This window comes from Piliocolobus tephrosceles, chromosome 4 (assembly GCF_002776525.5).
Source record: "Piliocolobus tephrosceles isolate RC106 chromosome 4, ASM277652v3, whole genome shotgun sequence".
NCBI classification, from domain to species: domain Eukaryota; kingdom Metazoa; phylum Chordata; class Mammalia; order Primates; family Cercopithecidae; genus Piliocolobus; species Piliocolobus tephrosceles.
The window spans coordinates 104,283,586-104,303,575 of record NC_045437.1 but is presented as its reverse complement, the minus strand read 5'-3'; the positions used below and the strand labels follow the sequence as shown (position 1 = coordinate 104,303,575).

The window sequence follows — 19,990 nt, the reverse complement described above, 5'->3', positions numbered from 1 at the left end:
GTTCTTGACCAGGCGCAGTGGCTCATGCCTGTAATCCCAGCACTTTGGGAGGCCGAGGTGGGTAGATCATGAGGTCAGGAGTCAAAAATTAGCTGGGTGTGGTGGCGGGCGCCTGTAATCCCAGCTACTTGGGAGGCTGAGGCAGAGAATCGCTTGAACCTAGGAGGCAGAGGTTGCAGTGAACTGAGATTGTGCCACTGCACTCCAGCCTGGGCGACAGAACCAGACTCCATCTCAGAGGGAAAAAAAAAAAAAAAAAAAAAAAAAAAAAAAAAAAAAAAATCCCTTGTTCTTAATTGCCTGTCAAATTCCTTTTTCAAAATAGGGTTCTAACCTCCTTTGGTGGTCTCATTTGCTCTCAACACAGCCCTTGCTTTCACGTTTCTTTGGGTTTGTACATTTTTGCCTTGCCTGAAAAGCCCCCCTCCCCTTCGTCCATCCTGCAAGTGCTGGCTCTTCTGTATGGTCTTTCTGAACTCCTTTAAAGTATTTTGCTGTTTACTGTTTTCTACAGCATTTGGTACACGTTTCTCTTACATTTATAGCACTTTACTGGAGTGATGTATTTGGATGACTGCCTTCCCCAATAGATTGTCAGTTTCTCCAGGGCAGGACTATGTCTTGGTTCATTTCTGTTTCTCCACCTTTAAGTAAAAAGCCTGAGCCACAGGAGGCAATCGATATACTTGTCTTGAATGAATTAATTAATTAACAAGGGAGACAGGACATAAATATGTGAAAAGTCAATCATATTAGGAAAGGATGGAAGGCCAATCAAATATCATATTGCTCAAATGCAGTGTAATTTTAAAGTTTAAGTTAAAACAGGCCTTCCTGTAGAGAAACATTATTTAGTCTAATGCAGTGTGAAGACACTTAGTCTGTTGAGCTGACCTCAGCAGAATTGCAAAATCTCAGTGTTCCTCTGTTGTCACCCTGTACCTCTGTCATTCAGTCTGATTCCCCTTTCCTGAGGCCCCTTTCTCATAAAAACTTACCCACTGTGTTCACCAGTCTCTCAGGGGTCTTAACTCTGCTGGGTGACATATTATGGGTCAGAGAGATGAAAATATGTTAATGCATTAGCTGGCAAGTAAGATTTTCCTCCCAAGCAAAGTAACATTTTACACATATTTAAGGATTGACATTCACTTTTGGGAAGGCAGTTTTGTTTAAAGATGGCCTTTGTGTCCCAGAATTACCTCATAGAGGCAACTGCCCACCCTTCCTCTGTGTATTTATATATCCTGCATGCTTCTAGAAGGTGACTGAGATTTCTTTGTGAGTGCATAGACAGTCCCCTTGAGAAAGTCAGTGTCTTTTCCCCATTTTCTGAAGGTTTTTTTTTTTTTTCAAGTTTTTAATTTTTAAAGTTTTTTGTCGCCCAGGCTGGAGTGCAGTGGTGTGATCTTGGCTCACTGCAACCTCTGCCTCCGGGGTTCAAGCAATTCTCCTGCCTCAGCCTCCTGAGTAGCTGGGACTACAGGGCGTGTGCCACCATGCCCGGCTAATTTTTTGTATTTTTAGTAGAGATGGGGTTTCACCGTATTAGCCAGGATGGTCTCGATCTCCTGACCTTGTAATCTGCCCACCTCGGCCTCCCAAAGTGCTTGGATTACAGGTGTAAGCCACCGTGTCCTGCCTGTCTAAAGTTTTAGAAATCACATTTCCTTACTTCATAAACAAAAATTACACTCTACCTACTCAAGATATGTTATAATGACTGTTGAAATTTTTATTTTGCAGAATCTTTGAGATTCTCAAGATGCTTTTCAAATAATTAAAATTTCTTTTAGTGATTAAAAAAAATACCCTTTTTAGTTCCATACATAATATAATTGAATATATTCCTCTTACTTAGTTTTAATACATACTGAGCACTTACCATTTGTCAGGCAGTCTACTAAGCACTGTACTTTTAGTCCTCATTTATTTGTTCATTTAGTTTATACATTTAATCCGAACATGTCCTAGGAGTGAGGTGTTATGTTCTGATGTTACAGGTGAGGAATCTGAGATGTGGAGAGGTCATGGAATGTGCCAAAGTTACACAGTTAGTAGCAGCAGAGCCCAGATTCGAAGATAGGCAAACAACTGCATATTCCTTTCTCTTAACCTCTTTCCTGCACTGCCTGCCACAACCAATAAGATAGTTGTTTATTCTCAGTTATCAGATGGATGTCTATAAAGTCTGAAAAATGAAGATAAAGTTGAAACATCTCTAATCAACTCTGATTTACTTGATAACCACCAGACATTAGCAAACTTTATGTACCATACGTGCTGAAAAAGCCAGGTGCCACAAGAAGGATTAGAGGTGAAATTTTCTTTCCATTTTGATTTCCACTTTTTATTAGTGACACCTCCCAAGTGGTTCAGAGGACGCCTGTTAGTGTTCGTGGACATCTTGTGCTATTTGCAGCCATCCTTAGAGAGGTCTGGGTGGCTGAACTCCACACCTGCCAGGTGTCCCTCCGCCTCTGTCGAACATCCTTGCCTGAACAACTCTAGAATTCTCAATAAGCTGAGAAGCCTCCCTTTTCGTGGACTCGCGAGCATCTTGCGATTTCTCCATTGTCAAATCTCTGAGGCCAGTAATCACCTGGAGGATGAGAACAGATTCTCAGTGGACTTTTACATTTTCCCTCTTCCTTTTTGGACACAGATATGTTAGTCAAGTGAAAACCAGAAGGAATAGTTATCAACCCTTCAATAGAGCACATGTGTGCTCTGTACAAAGTGGATTAAAATACTCTTTGGGGTTTAAAGTTATATCTCAAATGGCAATCTTTGAGGCTAGGTGTGGTGGCTCATGCCTGTAATCCCAGCACTTTGGGAGGCCCAGCCAGGCAGATCATTTGTGATCAGGAGTTTGAGACCAACCTGGCTAACATAGTAAAACCCTGTGTCTACTAAAAATACAAAAATTAGCTAAGTGTGATGGTAGGTGCCTGTAATCCCAGCTACTTGGGAGGCTGAGACACAAAAATCACTTGAACTCAGGAGGTGGAGGTGGCAGTGAGCCGAAATCACACCACTGCACTGCAGCCTGGTTGACAGAGTGAGACTCTATCTCCAAAAATTTTTTTTTAAATGGCATTCTTTATACTCCTGTCTTATGATTAACAGCTTTTATGTCACTAAATATTTAAATAAGTTATTTTATCATTATCCCTGAAGCTAAAATCAGATTTGTTTGCTTGACCTCATAAACAGTAAGCATTTAAACTAATTAATATGCATATATATTCCCAATGAAGCAGGAAATCAAGCATTCTTTGAGTCTGGGAGCAAATAAATAGGAAACCACGTCTGAAAATTGCTCTCCTAGGTCTGTGTCCTTTTGCCAGTTTTCATAGTAAAGAAAATTTTACTTCTAAGTTTGACTTACACAAATGGATTTGGAAAAGGAGGACCATTCCTGTCCTGCATGTAGCAGCTGTGCTTAGTGGTTTTATAAACTGTAATCTCAAATTGCGCTTCTGTTTTAATTTCGGCATGCCTGAAGCACAAGATTCTTTTCAAATGTTCAGCCATGACTATTTAAAATTGAAAAGAGAAGTTCAACCATTAAGTATTCTCATCTTCTCTGAGATTTTCTTTCTGATGCAATGATGTGAAATACTTTTTCATGTTGCCCATAATTTCTACTTACACTGTCTTGCTTATGCAAACTTTTAAATAGGCTATAGATGCAAGAGCATGTAAAAATCTGTACAAATTTTCTCTGCCTTTGCATTATTGTTAAGTCAGCGAGGATTCTAATGGAGTACAGGGGATGAGACAACAAGAATCCAATCAATAGACGCAAAAGGCAAATGAACTTGCATAAATTAGCACTCTAATAGGAAAAGATAAATGCATGTTCTCTTTCATCTTTCAAGCAATACACACTATTGAAAGAGGTCTAACAGATACCACCCTGATTTACTTTTAGTTTTTTTCAGGGGTGCAGACATGAGAAAATGCAAGTAAATTGAGCATTGAGGAAACTGTTCTGAGCCACTGACATCAGATCAATGCATCAAATATAGTATGTAGCACTCAGCATGTTGTGTCCACATGGATGATGTTATCCATGAGGAACATGGATGATAACATACATGTTCCTCAGAGATACGTGAATACTCACCAAAGATCTCTAGAGGAAGGATTGTTCCATTACCGGAGTTTGTCTTGGAAGAGCTAGTCTCTGATCTTGACACGCCGGCATTTCCAGTGTACTTTACATTTACACCATATCTTTTTAAAATTTATTTTATTATATTTTACTTTAAGTTTTGGGATACATGTGCTGAACGTGCAGGTTTGTTACATAGGTATGTGCCATGGTAGTTTGCTGCACCTATCAACCCGACATCTAGATTTTAAGCGCTGCATGCATTAGGTGTTTGTCCTAATGCTGTCCCTCCCCTTTCCCCCAACCCCCGACAGGCCCCAGTGTGTAGTGTTCCTCTCCCTGTGTCGACGTGTTCTCATTATTCAACTCCTACTTATGAGTAAGAACATGTGGCATTTACACCATATCTACCGAAGAAATGGCAAGAAGAATTTTTCAGATGTTGAATGTTTAAGCGCCTAGAACAAGGGCAGTCACAGATCATCTGCCACTATAGCACTGTACAGTAGTTTCATTAACTGTCTCCAGTTCAACTCAAGAAGTGCTTGGGGAATGATACTCTGTTCCCCCTTACTCTAATTATGCTGTTCTTGAGGGGGTATCATGGGTATGGCATGCAAGTCAGAGGACAGCAAGTGCCTGGCACTGCAGTTTATAGTCATCATATAATTAGCAACACCCAAGAATTTTATCTTTTGCCTGTTCCTTTCAATTCTTTGTTTACTGCTTCTATCTATGGAAAAGGAGCTGGGTATATAAGGAACTGCCAAGTCATCTTCATTGCCTTTACTAAAAGGCAGAAACCTTAGCTATGCATTTGCCATCTTATTTGGGCAGCCTCCTGCCCAGCACAACATCCTAATCATTTGTGTTGCTGGTCGATTTAATATAGGCCAATAAGCAATGACCCTAATGGTTTCATAATGGTACTTCTCCAAAGAGCTCATCTACAGACAGGGAGAAACCTGTACCCCAGGGAAAATTTGGATATCTTCTTCCATGATATGAAGAGAATACTCTAGTTTGAGGTAGGCACTTTTTAAGACATACATAATTCACAGTTTTTGTTTTGTTCTGTTTTGGTACCTGGGGAACTTTTGCTCCTTGGGAAGTTTTCTAGAAATTCTATCTTGGGGTAAATACCATCTGTGTTGTTGGAAGAGAAAGAAGAATTAATTTGTCAGTGTTGTTTTGATCCCAATCCAGAAAACCAAAACGAGGGAAAAAAAATCTTCTGAGTATCAGCATTTCTTCTTTTTGTTTGCTTATTTTAAAAATGGAGCTTTCCTTAGCTCACTTCCATTATGGTTAACTGTAATCAGTACTTTATGGTTATATTATATAGCTTTGTTTCATTAGGGCAATGAAAATGATATTGAACAATAGCAATATAATGCGGGGAAACAGTTTGTAATTCAGTTGGAAATTGCTAATGCAATAGACAGTCGATAATACAATCAGCTCAACTTTCCTAGGAAAATATAAGCTAAATTTCCTATACATTTCTCTCAAATCTTCTTATAGGCCAGGGTTGAGGGGATTGCTCTGAACTACACTGGAAAGCTGTATGCCATTGAGAAGAGAATTTCTTTATGCACTGAATTTTGAATGACATCTATAGGTCCTGGAAAAGAGCTACTATTTTAGAATGAAATTCTCCCCTGGATATTTTCAAAAAAGAAACTAGATAGTTAAGAGTTCTAAAAGGAAACAGCTGGATAAGATGACGGCTCAAACTTTATTTTACTAGTATATCTCTCTATAGTCTTGATTCTGAAGTAGGGTTCTTATGAAATTATTAAGACCCAAGTATCAATGGAAAAAAATAAAAGGCCATCTTTTTACAAGCTGGTGTCATGCATGCTATTTATATTTATATAATTACTGTAGGTTAAGACTAGTGAACATCAGTAGTGTCTAGGATACAAAGCCAGGTTATTGGTCTAGAATACGAAGGCAAATAACCTGGTGTTTTCAAGCAGTGGTGAGTTAGGATTTTGTTGCTCTCAACTCTACTAAGATGGTTGTAGCTGTTGTTGAGTCAAAACCTTTATCAAAAGTTTTATGTGGGAGGAGTTCATAGATTCAAAGAAAATCAGGAGTGATATGTCTAATTTTGAGTTGTCCAGTAAGTTTTTTTCATCATTAGAATCAACTCAATTTTCCCATATGTGATACGAATTTTTAAATGTCCCAATTGCCAAAGAAATGCAGTATTTCATGTTTCCATATACTTGTAAACATCTCTGACATCTTTAGAGATATTAATTATATCCAGAAGCCACCACCCTTATTTAAAAAATAAACTAAATTTAATGCTGTACCAGAAAGTGCTATGCATATGTAAGTGTATTTCTTCAGCTTTTATGCCAGAAATTCATATTTAAACTAAAACAAAAAAACAATAGGCACCTCTCACAGCTCCTAATTTTCATTTCCTCTAGTGAGTTAAAATAATTTGTAACTTTTTAGGATTCAGAACCCTAAATTGAAGTGTATGTAAGCTTCAGATCATGTCCCAGTCATATGGTGGGAAATGCAATTCCAGCACAGCTTCACTGCCTACACAAGGAAAGAAGAGGTGTCTCTGCAGATAGGACGCTATCCTCCCTTGCTCCAGCCCTGAATATTAGTGCATGCTTCAGGGCAGGTTTAACAGCACCAAGAGTGGGTATACTCTTTATATTAGCCTGGTAGATTGTGCTTCTGATCTGCTCACCTGGCCAGCATATGTCATGTTATTTTCCCTAGTCATGTTTATAGAACCATAGTAACCAGTACTTTTAGAGACCATGATTTAGGGTTTTTAACTAATGACTGGATTTAAAAACATCCCTGAGTGGGTTTTGGCTGTTGTGAATCTCTCTCAGATACAGAGTGTCCTGAGCCAGAAATCTGAGATATGCCAAGGTGAAATCCCTGTTTGCCCAATACCTTTACTTCTCAGAGAGAGGGTTGAAAGGAATACTTTATATTTGTAGAACTGAAAAAAAAAAATCCAAGTTTTTTTAGCATGCAAAATGGGGTATGATTTTGATAAATATTTGACGTGTACAAGGTAGATAGCCAGATGTTGAATTAAAACATCAGCAAGTAAAATTACCCTATTCTGTAAATAAATCAATTGATGTGCTATATTAGAGTAACATTTACCCTCACATTGCATACAGATTCTGTGCTTAGTCCCAATCTCATTTAATATCTCCCATAGGTTTTGTAAATCCTGTGTTGTTTTTTGACCCAGCTCATCAACACTGAGTTTGTGGCCAAAAATAGCTCACATCCTCTCTTTCTGTCTGCCTTGAACAATGTGAGCAGCAATAAAATGTTAATGTGTACATCGTGAAACTTTGGGATCTGGGATTGCACTACTGAGTACTGAAGAAAGTAAGTTGCGACCCTGTCTTCTCAAAGCTCACAGTGCTGAGTTGTCATGGGCATGGGGTGCCCATTATCATCTACTTATTTCATCCTCTTTGTGTCTTGGCATTAACCTTCCCTCTGAAACCTTGCAGTCCACACAAGTGGCTCATTCAGAGCTTCTAGCAATACCAAAAATTCTGCAAGTTCAATTGGAGGATCATGTGCACTTGCTTTGAACTATAGTTCTTTTCCAAGGTAGACATTTTGAAAGTAAGAGTTTATTAAGATGAAAGGTGGAAAAAGAAAAACAACTATATTCTCTGTCATTGAGATAGACAAGCATTTAAGTAGGTAGAAATATTGTAGTGCTCGAGAATCCTCTAAAGTGCTTATATTTATTTCTGAGAAATAAATGGTGAATTGTTTATTTCTTTCTCCCCCTTATGTTTCCTTGGGATGGAGCAATTAGTTTCTTATTTTTTATGATTGCATTATTCTTGCATATATCTTTCTGTGGTCCAGGCTATAAAAGTAAATAGAGGATCCAGCTGTATGAATGGATATCCTTTTAATGAGTGTGGGGAGGAAATAATAATACTAAGTAGTGCAAAACCATTTTTATGTGATGAACTGAAGTACCTTTGTTCCCCAGCTCCCCAGTCTAAACCACAGGCCACCAATAAATGTGTACATGAAATGACAGTTTCATGTATTCTGGTGTTAACAAAGTACCTCATGGTTTCCTTTGCCCCTGGAATGCACTTAATACAATTGTTGAAGGGTGGTGACATATTCTGTTTTAATTTCCAGGGTCAAGGAAGGGTAAAATGGAATATGTGACTTTTCTGTAGCACACTTTATTCTATCTCTGGGCAAAAGCCTTGCTGAAACAGTGAGATAACACAGTTGCCAGGTGATAATACAGTCGTTTTTGTAGTGCCATGAGTTAATTTCAGAGGTGAAACTATGCTTACTTAGAAAAATAGCATGCCTTCTCGCCTCAGAGCAGGCATTTGCTCAGAGCAGCAAGTGGATATTGAGTCTCTCCCATGTGCAGAATATCATGAGAAGTGCTGGTAGTGGCATAACTCTGCCATCTTCCTTCCCCCTTGCTCCCTTCCTTTCCGGCCATTTTTATTTAGCTGTTTTTTATTGATGTTTATATACATCTGAAGTCACTGAGAGCAATGTAATTCAAAACCACCCCATCCCCCACTGCATCCCTAATTTAATGTTAAACTGCTCATATTAGTCTACTCAGACTTCCATAACAAACTACCATAGACTCTGTGGCTTAAACAACAGAGATTTATTTTCTCACCGTTCTAGAGGCTAGAAGACCCAGACAAGGTCCAGCAGGAGTTGGTTTCTGGTGTGGGCTCTCTTGGGGCAGCCATCTTCTCACTGAGTCCTCACATGCCAGAAGGAGAGTGAGCTCTGTGCTGTCTCTTCATATAAGGACACTAATCCTGTTGGATTAGGGCACCACCCTTGTGACCTCATTTAACCTTAATTACTTCCAAAAAAGACCTGTCTCCAAATGCAATCACATTGTGGGTTGGGCTTAAACATGAATTGGGGTGGGGGAGACAAACATTCAGTCTGTAACACTGCTAAAATAATGAGAAAAAAAGAAGTCCTAAAATAGAGAGCCATACCATGACATAAATGTTTTAGCAGTTACTAAAATTTCAACCTGATGCTGTATGCTTTCTCCACCTCACAGTGGCTCATGGTAACACATTCTGATGATGGTTGCAGGGAGGACCCCAAAAGTCCTAGGATAAAGCCAAATGAAGAATATAAAATACCTGTGTGCCTTCCCACCTTCCAACAGTGACCTGGAGCAGTTAGTAAAGGGATGGAAGGAGAGATTTCTAACTCCCAAATATGCCAGGGACTCTGGCCTCGTAAAGCCCAAGGACAATGCATTGGTTCTAGTCTTTTTTTTTGTTGTTGTTGTTTTTTTTTTTTTGAGACGGAGTCTCGCTCTGTTGCCGGGGCCGGAGTGCAGTGGCCAGATCTCAGCTCACTGCAAGCTCCGCCTCCCGGGTTTACGCCATTCTCCTGCCTCAGCCTCCAGAGTAGCTGGGACTACAGGCGCCCGCCACCTCGCCCGGCTAGTTTTTTGTATTTCTTAGTAGAGACGGGGTTTCACCGTGTTAGCCAGGATGGTCTCCATCTCCTGACCTCGTGATCCGCCCGTCTCGGCCTCCCAAAGTGCTGGGATTACAGGCTTGAGCCACCGCGCCCGGCCGGTTCTAGTCTTTTCCTCCAAAGATTCGAGTCTATTTGGTAGCTTTGAGGTGACTCTGGTGGGATCCTGAGAATGTTGGTTTCCTCTCCTGACCCTGGCTTGAAGAACAGAGACTGGATGTCAGGTAGGTGGAGAACAGTCTGTATTCCCCATGACTCCTGCTAACTGGAGCAAACCCCTGGGCGTATCTCAGCCTGGTTGAGGCCTGACCTGAGCAGGAGGGAGCCCCAAAACCAAAGGAGCCTCTGTATTTCCAACTCATGGTTGCTGGGACACAACTGAGAGCGAAACAGTGGTTGGCAGGGGCTGAAAAGGAGTCTTGGATGTTTCTGCCAATGTGATAGGCGGTTGCAGGATGTTTGTGAAGCAGCCTGATGAACCCTCTCAAATAGAGGCACCTAATGCTGCTCAGCTGTGTAATTGGGATGGAAATGGGCCAATGAGAGGCAGAGGTTTGTGCTTAACCTTTTGCGAGTCTTGTTTCAGGAGGCTGTTGGGGGTAGGGGTGGGTAGAAGCATTACAAATAATAAGCTTCTCCGCCTGATTTGTAATGAATTAGTAATAAATGTCCTAGCTCTGTACAAAAGTCTGACGATTACAGAGCAGCTTTGGCTAAGTGCACGGGACCACATCTTATTTTGATCAGCTGTAGCATAGCAAAGACGTGTAATTATCATAATCTAACAATTAGCCTGGCATCACTTTCCAGTGTTTAATTACCCCGATAAATGGTAATTGAATAGAGGACTTAATGACAAGAGAGAAACTTTCATTCTGCCTTAGGTGCTTAAGTTATCTACTTGGCTAGGCATAATTTTCTAGCATTGCTTTAACAACAGTCCTGATTATCATTTTCCTTTTTGCAGCCTGCCATTATTTTGTTTCCTGATCTTGACCTTTGTTTATAATATTTAACTTCTCTCAAAATTTTATACTGGGACCCAGAACACGGGAAGAGATTATTGGATGTTTTACACAGCTCTTCTGTTTCTAAGCATCACTACCCTTCAGCTACAATTCCTCTTCATCGAACATCTATGGAGTCACTACTATGTGCAAACATTGTGCTAAGTGTTGGGGATACAGAGACAAGTAAACACCATCACTATCTTCAAGGAGATCTATACATAAAAAAAGTCTATATAAAAATAGTATAGTAATAATTACAACAATTTGCATTCAGCAGAGTCCCGGTTTTCATCTAAATCTATACACTGACTTCGGGTGAATTCAGTACTTTTTATGACTATGACCACCACCTCATTTCTAATGACTGCGGAGCTCTTTTCTTTGTATTAGCCTCATTCCCAGTCCCAGATTTGTATCCAACTGCTCACGAGGCCCTAACCAGCCAAATAGAAGTAATTACCTTGCACATGCCAATTTCCATAGAAACAGCCACAATTTCTGCTTTATTGTCTACAGTTTTGTAGGAAAACATTATTATTATTATAATGCCCTAGCATTACTAAATATATGCTTCCCCTTGTCTGATGAAGATCAAACATAAAAGAAAGTCATAAAACACATGTATTTTCTTTCTTCTGATTTATTGGTTTTTGTTTGCTTAATAAATTAACAGATTAATTATCAGATATCTCAATTTTTTAAAAGTCTGGGCTAAATTTCAGATTTAGATTGTAATGATTCCAGTAAGTTATCATCAACCCATAATACAAATGTTTAGTTCACTCTTTGCACACCAAGTACTTAAGAACTATTAAATCACTGTTTTCTAAAAATCTCTCCTTGAGTTGGTCAACAAAAAGGAGATTTACTATTACCCTTTGGTTATTATTATTATTTTTCAAACTGTGAATAGCCTGAAATTCTGCTAGGTAATTCTCTTTTTTTGTATCTGGAAGATACAAAAGGACTACATGGAAGTAAGCAGTTTGACAGGTAGCTTATTTGATTGACTCCCACATCCCCTGAACAGAATCAGTTTGTTTAATTCTGTTCTCCTTGGACAGTGGCTAGATAGCCTATTTGATGGTTTCCTGTGTGTCCTTTTGCTGGGTCTGTGTGTATGTGGCAGGTGTTCTGCTCCATGTGCTTGAAGTTGGGGGTGGGAGATATAAAACTCTACTGGCTTAAGACCTGAAATAGAGCTTTGATAGGAAGCTCCCAGCCAGCAAGAGTGGAGGAGGAGCTTGTTTTGTATTGTGGGAGTGACCTCTGTTAGGACTATACTGATTGCCAGACATTAACTATTTCTTTAAAATCTCCGTTTGAAAACCATTTGAAGTGATCTGTGATGTGTTAGGTCTTTAGAACTCTGCCTGGTTAATGCTTTGGCTGCCTTGGCCTGTTGACGTTGACACACTCTTACTCCATGCCTGAGGCCTCTTTGGGGGCTTAGAAGCAATTAGACTGTCACCCAAAGCTTCCAGCACCTTCCTGAGGGAAAGTCTTGTTTAGGCTCTGCCAATTTAGTGCTTTCTTTCCTTTGAAGCTCCTCCATCAAGCTAATAAAACAAACTCCAAATGAGTTAAAACACTGGAGGAGAGAACATTTTGTGGTCCCTGTATATGAAACAGGTGCAATTCCTGGGAGATACCAGTTTTAAAAAGTCATTCAGATTGACATGACTTGTAGGAGAAAAGCAACAGGCAAAAGCTATGTGAGTTTTATCCATCTATCTGATATAAGTAATTAGTATTGTGGGATTTTTAAATGTTTTGCTTTTAAAGTGCACACGCATACATACAAGAAAAAAAGTGACAGGGTAGTATAATCAACTGCTGATGAATTCTAAATATTTGGCCAAGAAAATGATGTCTTCTTATCATCATCAACAGTTACTGAACTCAAGGTAAAACTCTTATGCTGCAGAATTTGTAATTATCAAAACATGCATGTACAAGAACTCTGTTGGAACTTTCATTAATGGATAAACACAGCACCAACTCAAGGTTCCAAACATTTTGTCAGTATATATTGTAGCATACTGCATTTCTGCTGCAAAATGAGTAGGAAACATCTTTGAAATTTATCCTTGATTTTTTTCTTAACTTGTAAACCTTCACTTCTCTAGGAATATTCACTGTTTTTAGCATGTTCTAAAGCCTGGAAGAGCTGGATTGGTCTGAAATTATGTGTTTTGGTCATCATATAATATCTCATTCAGCCTTCACACCTGGCGTGGTAACAGTGAAACCATCCATGACTCCTATTGTCTCAGAGCTGAACATGGAGGCTGATTACCAATACATCTGAAAGACAGACATGTTTCAGTCCATGAGAGAGAAGAGAAATTGAAAATTAACAAAACAAATATTTGTTCAGCCCTCAGTGATACTGGTATTATTTATCTACCCTGAGTTTGATTTGCTGTTTGTATTCCATGCTTTAACCTCTGCAGAAAAGCAAAAAAAAAAAAAAAAAAAAAAAAAAAAGAGCATCTTCAGATTTAGAATAGGAAAGCCATAAGGCTTGCATTCTGTGCTGAAAGGAATAACAGAAGGAGGCAAGAAGCAGCATGTCGTACAACAGAGACTGCTGTCCTGCCCATCTCCTCACAAAAACATATTTATAAACCAAACCCATATCTGTTGCAGGACCCATTAGCCCCTTTTGGGACAAATGAAAAATTATACTAGTTGAAAACAGACATCTTATTCTGAAATTAGTCTTTAAATCAGTAATAGTAGAATTTGAAGACAGTGCTCCCAAGATACATTCACTCTAGAATTAGTTTAAAATTTTGGAGGAACCCTAAGCTGATAAATTTGCTTAATCTTTGACCATAAATCATATCCTTCTTTTACATTTCAATTTCAGAATGTAATACATTAGGTTGCCTTGTAATTAAAGAAGTGACATTGGATTTCTGTTCAAGTAGGAATATTAAAACAATCACCTCTTTGACAGATTAAAATACATTTAAAATGTAATAATCAACTATCCAGTTCATGAGAAATAACATTTTCATTATTGAATTCTTTAAAACATAATGTGAAGGAGGATGAAAGTATCTCACAGCTTCCTAACCTCTAATAACACTGTCTCCTTTCAGTAATGCTGTTTCTATATTTATGGAGTGAAGAAACTTCACTCAGGAGCTACTTGATCAAATACCTCCATACATATTTCCCTGGAAGCAGGCTCTCTGCTGTGCCAGCAACATATGCTAAAGGCCAATTTAGAACATTTTAAATATGCACCATACCTTTCCTTTTCCAGCTACTAAAATGAAATGCGTTTTGGCTTTAGCAAATGAGGATGGAATAAAAGGAGGAACACTGCAGGGCAAAGTGGCTAAAGATGAACTCAGAGAAGGAGAATTATGGTGCTGCTCCTCTGCAGCCTGAAGCCCAGGGCACTGCCTGAGTGTCCTTTCAATGTGGCCTCCCCAGCTGTCAATATCCACAACACTAGAGTGTGGTGTCGAGGAGGAAGTCAGGTCAGCACCATGAAAATCATAAGGAGGAAAAGCGAGGTGATACCTACTTACCTTAGTAAAGAGGAACCAGGAGACAGGGTCGGAGTACATTGAGAACTTACACTTGAGACTAATAAAGGACCTAGACTATTTAAGTAGTAGATGTACCTTTTGCAGTCACCCAAGTTTGAAAATGAAGTACTTTGGAGGACAAAGCTCTTAATGGCTTAGGCTACCTAATGTCATCAAACAGTGCTTTGCTTCCTCACTCAGTAGAAAGTTGAGGGCACACTGGTGAGATCTAAATGAAAAGGTAGTTATCAACTGTTACCTCACTTCTCTTGTCTTTATTTCATCTGAATTCTGAGACTGAAGTCATGACTTACTTCTTGCGGACAGGTTCAGTACAGGGAGCAATTATTATTTTTTTTTTTTGAAACAGGATGTTACTCTGTTGCCCAGGCTGGAGTGCAGTGGCACAATCTCGGTTCACTACAACCTCTGTCTCTGAGACTCATGTGATCTTCCTGCCTCAGCCTCCTGAGTAGCTGGGACTACAAGCATACACCACTATGCCTGGTTAATTTTTTTTTTTTTTAAATGTTTTATGGAGATGGAGTCTCACTGTATTGCCCACGCTGGTCTCAAGCTCCTGGGCTCAAGTGATCCTCCCACTTCAGCTTCCCAAAGTCCTAGGATTACAGGTATCAGCCACCATGCTCAGCAAGGGAGAGATATTAACAGTGGCTTTAAATTGAAAATTAAAATTTATTCAGCATACAATGGAATGTCGTAGGTAAACACTGAGAAACAAACACACTTTCCAGAAGCACACTTTTCAGCTCTAATCCCAGCTTCAGTTGTTACTTTTGCTGTCAATAGCCCTGGAAATGTGCTTTTTATCCAATGCTCCAGGTGGCCTCTGGTTCAGCAAGAACTACCGTAAAGTACATAATTCATTTTTGGTATTTGAGATGATTGCAAAGGACTAGTTGCCATGCTGAATTTTATTTTCCTAAATTAACTAAAATTACGCTTTCATAATATATATGACATTGATTCTGAACCAGTCTACTGCCAAATTTTGATAAATGTTTACAATGTATTCTTGCCATAATAGAGTACATATAATATGAAGTTTATCCTTGAACAATGTGGGAGGTTAAGGTCACTGACCCTGCATGTAGTTGAAAATCCAGGTATAACTTTTGACTCCTGAAAACCTTAGCTACTAATAGCCTACGTTTGCTTGGAAGCCTTGCCATTAATATAACAGTCAATTAACACATATTTTGTATGTTAAACATATTATATACTGTATTCTTATAATCAAGTAAGCTAGAGAAAAGAAAATGTTATTAATAAAATCATAAGGAAGAGAAAATATATTTAGTCTTTTTAAGTGGAAGTGGATCATCCTAAAGGTCTTCTTCCTTGTCTTCACATTGAGTAGACTGAGGATGAAGAGGGATTGGCCTTGCTGTCTCAGGGGTGGCACAGGTAGAAGCAAGTCCACATGTAAGTGGATCCACGCAGTTCAACCCCGTGTTGCTCAAGGGTCAACTATTTATTTTCACAGAACATTGACCTAAGTGGCCATGCAGTCTGGTGGGGAGCAGGGACCATCTTTTTGTGCATATGAGATGTTTCTTGACTCTTGAGACTTTTGCACTGTGAAAACAGGCAGCGCAGTAATTGTTTTACTCAAACACAATTGCTTTTCTAACTGTGGTAACTGAGTGTGCTTTTACATTGTGAAGCACTGTGATAATTTAGTAGAGATTGTATTGTAATTATTGCTGGCTTGGTATAGAGCCAGATGTTCTTATAGTTAAAATTATGTGGTGATCTCAGAGAGCGGTATAGAACTGCTGATACAAGGGATGGAATTAAGAATAAGACACAAAGAGAAGACATTTACAAGAAAATTTCCAAGAAATTTACAAATGTGTTAAAGCAATGGCTGTGTTACCCATGGCATTTGTAAATATTGGCATGCAGAATCAGTCTTCCTAGATGTCAGTTTCCTCTTTTAATATGAGGTAGAGCTCATGAAAGCTATATCCTGATGGAAAAAAAGATCCCTTTATGTGAATGGCTGCTGACATGTTATTCTGTGAAAGGATGAGTCCTCAGGAGCTAACCCTGCAATCTGAGGCTTATTCTAAATGTTGACACACCCCTTAGCTTTTCAGTTTAGGAGTTTGGGACAAACCTCGTGGAGGAGACAGTAGGGCTGGGACACCTTGCTGCAATGCTCTGCTAGAAGATCAGTGTAAATATAAAGGTAACCCAAACTCTTAAGAGGGTCGTTACTATGGCTGGTGAAGGTTTGGAACCATTGTGGTTAGGAAGACAAGAATATGCTTCAGAACCATGTAAGACTTGAGTTCAGATCCTAACTCTGCTATTTATTAGCTATAAAAAGTTGGGCAATGCCCTCTCTGAATGTCCTCTCCTCATTGGTAAAGTGAAACTAATTAAAACTACACAATAGGGTGGTTTGGAGGATTTCATACGATAACATATGTAAAACACATAGCAGATCCTGGATGCAGCAAATGTTTGTTGCATCAGTGAAGGAAGGAAAGAACTGAAACCTCATCAAGAATGAAAATGGGTCCCTCTGGAGGAATACAGAGCTGACCTAAGGACTTGGCTCTAGCAATTTAATCTCTCACAAAATGGAAAAGTGAAGAGCTTTGGTTCTGAGGTCAGACTGGGTTTGAATTCTGCCTCCCCTTTTTGTTTACTACTTGTGTAATATTGGGCACGTTGCTTGACTTCTTAATCTGAATTTCCTCATCTTTAAATGGGTGTAGTAATAATAGTGGCTATTCTGTGGCATTGTAATAGAGATTAAGTTGAGATAATGAATGTAACATAATAAGCACTCTAATATTAGCCAACTTATGTGCTCCTTCACAGTATGGTCAGAAAAGAATTTTTCCATTCAACTTTATACCCAGAGAACATGATTTGATATATTAAGGCAAAAACCGCAATTACTTTTGCACCAACCTAATAGCATTAGCATATCTGATCCTAAACTTTTCTTTGGATTATACTTGAGTACGTTATGTAGATACATTTTATGAGTTCCAAATTGGCATTTTAAAAATATTTATATTGTCCACCCTTTGAAATTTACATTAGTAAACTATACGAATTTAAGATCTGAAACAAAAGTGTAAATTGATTCTATAGTGAATCATCATCTTTTCTTTGTCCTATGGCTAAAAGGATAGAAATAGTAATTGTGGCCGGGCACAGTGGCTTACACCTGTAATCCTAGCACTTTGAGAGCCCGAGCTGGGCGGATCACGAGGTCAGGAGATCGAGGCCATTCTGGCCAACATGGTGAAACCCCGTCTCTACTAGAAATACAAAAATTAGCTGGGTGTGGTGGCGCATGCCTATATCCCTCCTACTCAAGAGGCTGAGGCAGGGGAATTGCTTGAACTATGGAGGTGGAGGTTGCAGTGAGCCGAGATCGCACCACTGCACTCCAGCCTGGTGACAGAGTGAGACTCCTCTCAAAAAAAAAAAAAAAGAAATTGTAATTTCTGGGGCAATCGCATGTTTAAAATAGGTACCACAGTAATTCACTTAACACTCCATGCGAAATAAAATGTCACCAGAAGGGATAGCTGGTCAACACAAAGTAGAATGTGTCTTCAACCTCACAGTTTGCTTTAGTAAAAATTTAGCACATTAACAGCGATAAAAGTTAGGAAAGGAGATGAAAGTTTTAGGCATCAAGAAACTGCCTTTTTTGTTTTCAGTTGTGGAATAATGGAATTGTAGAATAAAGGAGTAGCAGAATGGGTCCAGACAATGGCAGTTTTAATTTTTACTTTCACTTTGAGCAGTGCCAAATGCTAGTAGAAGCTAAAATGAGTGACACTTAGGGAAAGAAAAAACTTCCCCCTTGAATCTCTTTAAAATCTATAATAATAATATAATAATATAAAGTGCATCTGGGCATTGCCTTCTGCTGCAGTTCTTGTCTGGCTGTTATCCAAAACTGTCAGGCTACTCTGAGTGCTGATGCTTCATATCCCAGCACCCTTTTATCTGAACCTTGCAGTGTCTTTTCTCTGTACTTTGGTAGTGATGTTACCTTGATGTTAAAAAATCTTTTAAAAGCAACACAGGCTTTCCTTGCATCTTGACAAATTGTTGTCTGCTAGTAATGAAGAAAAAGTAAACCTGTGATCACTGCAAATATAAATACTTCCGAGTGTTTTCGGTTTTTTAAAAAAAAATGGTTATGTATTTTGGGATCCTCTAGCTGAAAAGTGAATATTCTGAGAATTTTTCCTTATTTCTCTTGTGTAAATCAGCATGCTGCTTTTCAAGAGCAAGAGTCAAGTGGAGTTTCTATGGATCATTTGACATTTAAGGACAGAATTTAACATTTCTATATGATTTTCCTTTTGGATTTTTAAAAGGGGAAATATACATATTATTTTTATCTCTGTTGTATGTTCTTACTGCTATTATTTTTAAATTAATATTTTATTTACTTATTTTTATATGCTTCGGTATATCCTGATGATGGTAGCAGTGGTTTACATCTACACAGTTCTTTCCATACATTTCCTTATCTAAGGCTTGAAGCAGCCACAGGAGGTCAGGAAGGCAGGTTCTCATGATTAGTCCAACTTACATATGAAGAAACTGAGGCTCAGAGTGATTTATGAATCTCCCACTCAACCAACAGCAGATCCAGTTCTTAAATCTAGGTCTACTCAGTCAAAACGAATGGTGTCAACCACTTTTTCACAATGTTGTCTCTCAGAAGAGTATCTTGGCTTATCAATGAATATTTAGCATCCAGAGTGAAAGTGGTATATTTCTTTCTTTTTTGAGGTTGAGTCTTACTCTGTCACCCAGGCTAGAGTGCAGTGGTGTGATCTCAGCTCACTGCAACCTCCGCCTTCCAGGTTTGTGTGATTCTTGTGCCTCAGCCTTCCAAGTAGCTGGGATTACAGGCATGTGCCACCACGCCTGGGTAATATTTTTTGTATTTTTAGTAGAGACAGAGTTTCGCCATGTTGGCCAGGCTGGTCTCAAACTCCTGGACTCAAGTGATCTGCCTGCCTCGACCTCCCAAAGTGCTGGGATTACAGGCGTGAGCGGTGGTATATTTCTACTGGGGTGGACTTTGGTCAAAGCTGTGAGAGGTCGTTTTTATGTCAATGTTCGGGTGCAGCATTTTATGGGGAATATACTGGGAAACTGGAGACTGAGAAGGGGCAAGGATCTAGAATGATGAGGAGCCTGGGAACTATACTAGAAAGAACCAAAGGAATCAAGATTTTCAAATGTCTGCAGAAAGGAAGATACAGAGATAGCTGACATCTTCAAATGTTTTATGGACTCCCTTGCAGAAGAGGAATTTGATTTGTTCTTTGTAATTCCAGGCAGCAGAAGTAGGACCATTGGGTAGAAATTACACAGAAGTGGATTTATGCTGAATATAAGAAGAAACTTTCCAACATTTAGAGATGTCCAAAAATGGAATAGACTGTCTCACTGCCACTGGGAAGTGTTCACGCTCAGACTGTCCAGCTCAGAGATTATATGACTTTATGAGCATTGTTTTTCAGCAGTAACAGTTTTATGATGAAACTTCTAAGGGCTCAGAGAAGAATTTCCTCATCAGCTAAAAACAAAGGAGTTTTGTATGCTTTTCCACCGTGATTTTAGACTAAGAAAGTTGTATGCATAACAGTTCCTGTTTCACACATCGTTGTGTTTTGGGAAATACTGTTCAACTGCTGGGGAAAGACACATTAGTTAAAGCAGATAAGCAAGACTTTTGTGAGATGAGAATTGAAGCAGATAGTGTGGTGTTT

General features: G+C 39.1%; 1 protein-coding gene across 1 annotated transcript in view; it reads left to right on the top strand.

Moving 5' to 3' along the window:
* The window catches only part of EFNA5 (ephrin A5), a 294,637-nt gene that overhangs the window by 224,522 nt on the left and 50,125 nt on the right, over window positions 1-19,990 (top strand). The window lies entirely within an intron of this gene.